This window comes from Podarcis vaucheri (genome assembly GCF_965113315.1).
Source record: "Podarcis vaucheri genome assembly, chromosome: 1".
NCBI lineage: Eukaryota > Metazoa > Chordata > Lepidosauria > Squamata > Lacertidae > Podarcis > Podarcis vaucheri.
Genome location: NC_138759.1, coordinates 86422012 through 86429512, shown reverse-complemented (window position 1 = coordinate 86429512; position 7501 = coordinate 86422012).

Below are 7501 nucleotides of genomic sequence, written 5' to 3'. Positions count from 1 at the left end.
TCCCTGTGGGTTTCAGGGAAGGCATCTGTGGGCACATGTGCACCCACACTGGCCACCTATGATGTACAGGGTGCAAAACAATAATAATAATAATGGCCTTGTTGTTGTGAGGTTGGAAGCGATAAGAGTCAGAAAACACTTTGAACAATTCAAAGCTGGCCAATGATTAATGGATTAATGATTTTAATCCATGGGTAGAGGCTAAACCCAAGTTTATGCTAAGCCAAACACCAGTAGCTTCTTTCTTTCAGGTGACTTAGTTTCTCAGGTTATGTACTGAGTCATGCTCGATAGCATCTATATGGTCATGAACAATCCTTTAAGAGATGCTGTGTGGGGCCATTGGCTCTCACCATGGCCTCAGCAATTACCTAAACCAAAATTGGGGTGAGACCTCATGAGTCAGCTGCTGCTCCTTTTTTTAATATAGGTATGTATATCTTAAATGTTTTAGACCACACCTTCATCCACACACGGATTTCATGGTAGCATCCACAAAAATAGCCACACAATATTAAAACAAAGAATCAAAACCAAAGCAACACAATAAAAGCAAAAGTAATATAGCAGAAGCTAAAACAACACAGCACATTTATCTAGTTGCTCTAACTAAGGGTAGTATAGATCCTTCCCACCCATCCAAAAAGAGGTGTTACACAAGTCATCTCTAAAATTATCAATGCTGTGGTATTCATAGAAAAAGAAACTTGTCACTCATTTGTACATGTTAACAGTAGGGAAATGCTTGAATTTTCCACAACTGGGGCTTCCACTGAAGTCTAGACAGATTTGCAAATGTCTGCAACAATTTCCGAGCCCATTCTGTGCCCCATGTGCTTTTAAAAATATATTTGCAGAATGTATGCCTGCCACTGTTACAGAAAATAGTTGTTCTGCGTTTCAGCCATCTTGTTGGCATCCATCTGTTTTGAGAGACAATGAAGTGCGCCTCCTGGGGTTAAGTCAAACCACTGTGTTAGCAGCACCTGCATTTTTAAGCAATATATGACAAAAGCCCAGTGTTGTTGCTTTTTTAAAAAAGAGGTACTCAAGGGTACGCAGTATTGGCACCTTTTGTTGTTGTTGTTTAAAAGTGTGGCACTTACTGTAACAACTTCATGGTGAGTACCGGCACCTATTTTTCTAGAAAAAAAGCACTTCAAAAGTCAAAACTAATACTAGATATGAAGTGACAGCTACTATTAGCGTCACAGTAAATTACTATTATTACTATTATTATTATTATTTTACCCCAGTCACCTCCCTGTTCAGTGTTGCCTTCACATGTAAACTCCCATAGTCTATAATTGCAACCCCACTTTTGTTTACAGCTTTGTTTTCAGACAAACGTAGAAGCATTCTTTTTATACAGTTGTACCTCAAGTTAAGAACTTAATTCATTCTGGAGGTCCGTTCTTCTGAAACTGTTCTTAACCTGAGGTACAACTTTAGCTAATGGGGCCTCCCACTGCCGGTGCACGATTTCTCTTCTCATCCTGAGGTAAATTTCTTAACCTGGGGTACTTTTTCTAGGTTAGTGGAGTCTGTAACCTGAAGCGTCTGTAAGCTGAGGTACCACTGTACCGTGAAATCCTTTACCTGCTTTACCACATAGATGTTCATAAAATAATTTAATCTCCCTTCCCACAAAACCCCCTACATAAATGAGGATCGATGTATGAGGTATGAAGACAAGTCAAACAGACAAAAAAGCAGGGGAACTATCATGGTTGCTTTACACTATCAAAAGACTACAAGAAGGAATTGTTATTTCAAGCTGAGTGAGCCAATCTGTTTTTCATGCAGGAGAAAGCAAATTGCAGGAAGGTGTAATTTTGAGGGAATTGTCGGGTGATGAAAAAGCTTTGCTGGGCAAAGAACAAAGACTGCGGCAAGACCCTAGGGGCACAAATGAACCCAAGGAGATGGCAGCCAGTTACTGTATTAACATTAGTAGACCTGAAGTTGCAACAAAGAGTTGCAAAAGTTGGAACAGAAAAGAGATAATTGAAACAACTTGCATCAGTTTGCAGAACACAATGTCAACTTAAAAGGCATTTTGTAAACCAAGTTACTTTATGAGCAGATTTTGTGCAAGGTAATTCTGAAAACAAATGAATGCAAAAATTACTGTGAGTTCAGTCCCTAGTTAACAGATATGCTTTATGGTATGGACTGATCTCTAGAAAATAATGTCAATTGTCCTTCCGATATATTTGATTGACTTGCATGGTGTTTACAAGTCTTTCTCTTAATCATTTGTTTATCTAACGTTTCCCTGACAATTTCCTAACTGCAAAAAGCTCTGGGCTCCTTTGGGAGGAAGGGTGGGATATTAAATAAATTAAAGGGGGATTTGTTGTGTTAGGGTCACAGAGTCCTTTATTCCACTTTAGAGATCCTTATTATTGCATGTCATAATTATTCCCAGGGCTTTTTTTTCCAGCTGGAACACACTGGAACTCAGGTCTGCCACCCATCAGGTGGGTGCCATTGCCATTCTAAGAGAACATGGGAGGTGTTCATGGTGAGTTCCAGCACCTCTTTTTCTGGAAAAATAGCACTGATTATTCTATTTTCAGTAACTGTTTGCAGCTGCAAAGGTTTGGGTTTAGCAACTCTTGCTTTAGCTTCAGTCAGTGCATAAACTGAAATCCCGTAACTTTTTATACCACAAAAGTTCTGACTTATTACTGTCCTGCTTTCGTTGCACTATATCCTGTCCAGATGGCAATAACGCGTTAGCATTAGGGAAGCATCGTAAAACAACAGCTCAGGTGGAATAAATCCAGCACTAATGCATTAATCCTTTGTCGAGAACATGTTTCAGAATACACCTGCTTTAAAGTCCAGTTAGGAGGCCCTGCTAAAGTCTTGCCTTTGAATGAGTCACGCAAAATACTGGCGGTCTTGAGGTGACCATCAAGGTTTAGCACCTCATGTTTGCATGAAATGTGCAGTCAGTCCAGAGACCTGAAGGGGCAAAGGTATGGAGCAGACCCTGTTATTACCTCAGTGCAAAAATGTACCATGGATAGCATGAGGTAGACTTCCTTGAAGGGGTGTGACTAGGGACAGGATGTTTATGCATCTATATTTATATCCCTTTACTCATCATGCATACATGATTTGTGGCATTTCCTCAATGAGCTTCAGAACTCCTGAGTTACAAAAATTACATAACCTTTCTTTAGTGGCAGTGGTATAAATTTTCTCTACAAAAAACTGCTGTAAAAAAAAAGAATAATTTTATTATTTATACCCCACCCATCTGGCTGGGTTGTCCCAGCCACTCTGTGTGGCTTCCAACATAATAAGAACACAGCAAACTTCAAATATTTAAGACTTCCTGATACAGGCGTTCAGGTGTTTTCAGAAAGTTGTTTAGTTGTTTATCTGTTTGACATCTGATTGGAGGGCATTCCACAGGGTGGGCACCACTACTGAGAAGGCTGCAAAGGGCATAAACCATAAAGTTTGTGAACAAATAAAATGTATTACGTGCTGCAGAAAAAGTAAGAGGTTCATGGTGAAATTCTCTCCAATTCCCCAATACCCTGAGCAGCTATTATTATTGCTCCTGAAATCAGCATGAGAACGGCACACTTGGCCAGCCCAGTTTTATATGCTACAAAGTTCTGTTCAGTTCTTAAGTTTATTGTTCTAGCCAAACCCACGATAAGCTTGTAGCAATAATATTAATAAAATACAGAACATCCACCCATAATAAAACCCAGCCTCCATGATGTAAGAGAGAGAAAAGATACCATCGCCAGGCCAAGATCAGCCCATTCCTATAGAAGGAAGAAGCTGCCACCAAAGAAGACAAAGAAGATTGGCAAGAATTAATTAATGAACTATGCAGGAAATATTAGATAATTTGAAACCCAAGAAAGAAAGAAAGAGGATATTGTTTTGTTTTTTAAAAAGGGAAATGTTTAATGTATACTTTTCAAGGGTTGTGTACAGATTTTTGCATTAGTAGAACTTTAATAAGTCACTTGTATTAAGATAAATACGGTTTGAAAATTGGATTGCTAAGAGTATAAGGCTTTATGGACGTGCATGAATAAGTCAATACAATGGAGCCAAGAGAGGGAGTGGAGGGAAGTCAACTGAGTTAAGATTTACAATATGAATTTTTATATTTGCTTTGTTATTGTATTATTATTGTTTTAATTTTTGTGTTTCTTTTTTGTCATTTTTGGAAAATTAATAAATCATTATCAAAGAGACAGGGAGACAGAGAGAGAAAGAGAAGATACCAGAGACACCAACAAGCTAGCCTAATTTCAAATTAAACCTCTGAATCTCCCAGCCTGAGAGCTCTTGATGCTATCCAGTTATTGCTCTTTTGTAAAACTGCAATTGACTTCCCACTGGGTCACATTATTTATCAATGCACATCCTGCTATATTTCATCCACACCTTTGGGCTCCTCCAAAAGGCATATCTATTCAGCATTCATCCTGATTTGCTTATAGAAAGACTACTCAGAGGTTACACAATTGCAGATGATGGGGAGGTCTTGCACAGCAAACTCACTTTCCCATAATACTGAACGTTTTTTTGTGTGATAAGGACAGGAAAATGCACAGGAAAGTATGGGATAATGCTTGTTTTTGATGCAACATCATCTGATGCAACATCATCTAACCTCCCTATAAACAAATCATTAAATAGCCGACATAATCTAATTACCCTGCCATCAATGAAGGATGAATGCTCAGTAAGCAGGTGGTCTGGAAATGACCGTGGTAAGAGAAACACAAGAGAGACCTGTAAGTTGCTTGCATTCTTTAACAGCTGCTCTACGATGGAGAGGAGAGTCAATATTGTGTACAGTTTGCAAAGCCCATTTTTGCTATGGTGTCCTGAATTTTCCAAGCCCAGTGTTGAGGTGTGCACCTGTGGGTACACAGATAAACAAAAGGCAGCACGGCAGAGGCCATATTCAATGCTGTATCCTGCCCTGGAACCTTCCAGTGAAGGTTAAGCTAGAATTCTGATAATAAAGGACTCATCATCATCATTTTGCTGAGAGCAACAGATCAAGCTGCTTGCCACTCAGTGTTTATTGGATGCAAAGTTTAAATTGTATATTAATTGTTAAAGGGCGATTGCTTTATTTCTCGTCTGCTTGTGAATTTTTATTGAACATTGTGAAGGCTTATTGTTTACAGTAATAAAATACTGACTGAGGCCAATTACTTTAAGATGCTTTGAACTGCTGTGAAAAAAACTGGGAAATAATCTCTAAATCAGATTGATAAAATGCAGTGCACATCTTTTTCCCCATTGCCTGTAGTACAAAGCAAATGTGCTTGAAGGAAATGTACAACATGTGTACTTCATAAACCATAATTAAACCCACTTCAGTAACTATAATTTGAACCTTGTCTTTCAAGCTTGTTTAATCAACAATAACCCACTCAGGCTACAAAAGCAGCTTTTAACGTCTTTATTTCTGCCAGTACTGCAGGACATCATAAATCATTCAAGGCACTGAATACATACCCTGCTGTTATAGAAAAGCTATGTGGGCTGTTTGGTGAGTGCAGCGGTTTTCAGCCTTTTCAGGTCTGGGAACCATTTTCAACCCAAACATTTTTCTTTCTTTCTTTCTTTCTTTCTTTCTTTCTTTCTTTCTTTCTTTCTTTCTTTCCCATATGCTGTTATACTGGTAGTGCTGCTGTTGTGACCCACTGTAGATCAGGCATTGACCCAGTAGTGTGTTCTGACCCACCTAAAAAAGACCACTTTTATTTAAACAATAGTCAATTGAATCTAGGGACCTATTACACAGAAAGCAATAAGCTAGTCTGAGTCAGTGTTTTGAGATTTGAAAGCATTTGCTCCCTGATAAGCATGTACAGGCTGCTTAGTTGGCTAAGGATCCTTTTGCAATGGTTGCTCAGAGCCAGTCAAACTGCAACTTGTTGCTTACAAACAGCATTCAGGCAGCAAAAATTTGTCAGATCCGTATTTGCCCCAGTGAAATACAAAATGTGTCAAATCTGTGTCATCAGAAGTCAGGCCAACTATCTCTGTATCATCCCTCTGATGTAGGCTCCTTATAAAATCATGCAGCAGTACCCTATATAGAGTGCATCTCAAACATTACGTTGTCCATGCTTATTCCATATTGCTGTTTACACTGGGCAACATATTTAGAAATTTGTTTCTAACATACTTGTTTTGAAAGTTGCAAGGAGGAAGGGGGAAAAAAGACTGAACATATGCAATTTTGGGCTTGCCACACCTGAGTTTATTGTGTGTTTGCAGTGTTCCCATTCAGGTTGTGTAGTCCACATGATGATGCCCTCAAACAGGATTCTTTGGAAGGAAAATGTGTTTTAAATGTGCTGTACATGTATGGTGCGTCTGCAATATGTGTGAGGTGCCACCTGTAATATGCACACATGTATTGGTGTGTAGGAAAAAACATTGTATAAGATACTGCTGCTTAATCTTATAATAAGTTTTCTTGGGGAGGAAGAGGAATTGGGGCTGTACTAAAATGAATGAAAAGAACAGCCACGGAAATACATTGATTCCTTACAACCTGGCCACAGGAATACACTGTTCAGAAGTGAATTCCGATTATCTGGAAAGAGTGACCCTGCTATTTCCAGGCATTCCAGAACTGAGACGCCATACCCATCATGTGCTGTCCAAGGGCCACATATACCTGAATCAGCCATGATAAGATTCTTGTGGTTTCTAAGTACACAGCAAATGTGTCAAAGGTTTTCCAGCCCTCCCTGTTGCCTCCAGCGCAGGATGCTCATTAAGAGCCCTCTTCAAGCAGATTAAGACCAAAACTCTCTCATTATGTGCTGAAAGATGACACCATCTAGCAAACGAATTATTTCCAGGTGTGCAAAGAGCAGGCAGGGCTCCTGTGCAATGTGCAGGATTATGACAATTCGGATCGCGGTGTTTCAAAGATGCATCTCATTCTAGTATGCCTCAAAATAACAATGACAGCGATGATAATCCAAGAATCTCTGCTTGCCAGTAGGGGAGTATGTTCCAGAATGCATCTCAAGGAAGTGTGTGTGTGTGTGTGTGTGTGTAAAAGAAAGTAACTTCTGGGCCAGAGGTCCACAAAAGGGGTACCACTATTACCTGGGCAACAATGAGAGATGGGCAAAGAAAATTACGTTCCAAATTTGCTTTGTCCGTGGGGAGAAGAGACATGTCCTCTTACATTCAGGTCACCTTCTTCAGGATTGTCCTGCAAAGGAAACAATAGTGTCTGTGGGGAAAGGGGCTCTTTCTTACACTTAAGGTCCTACTGCCTTCACATGAGTTCTCCTGCCTTCTAGGCTGTGTCCATGCAGTTCCATAAGGCCAGCACTGCCTCCACGTGCCCTTTTATGGGTTATCCCCACCCTTCCAGTCATATCCTTTGCACCGCTTAATCTTGTGGTTTGGGCAGAGGCCCCGCCCCAATCTCCTTCAGCCCCAATCAGCTGCTAAGTGGATTGGCCAGCAC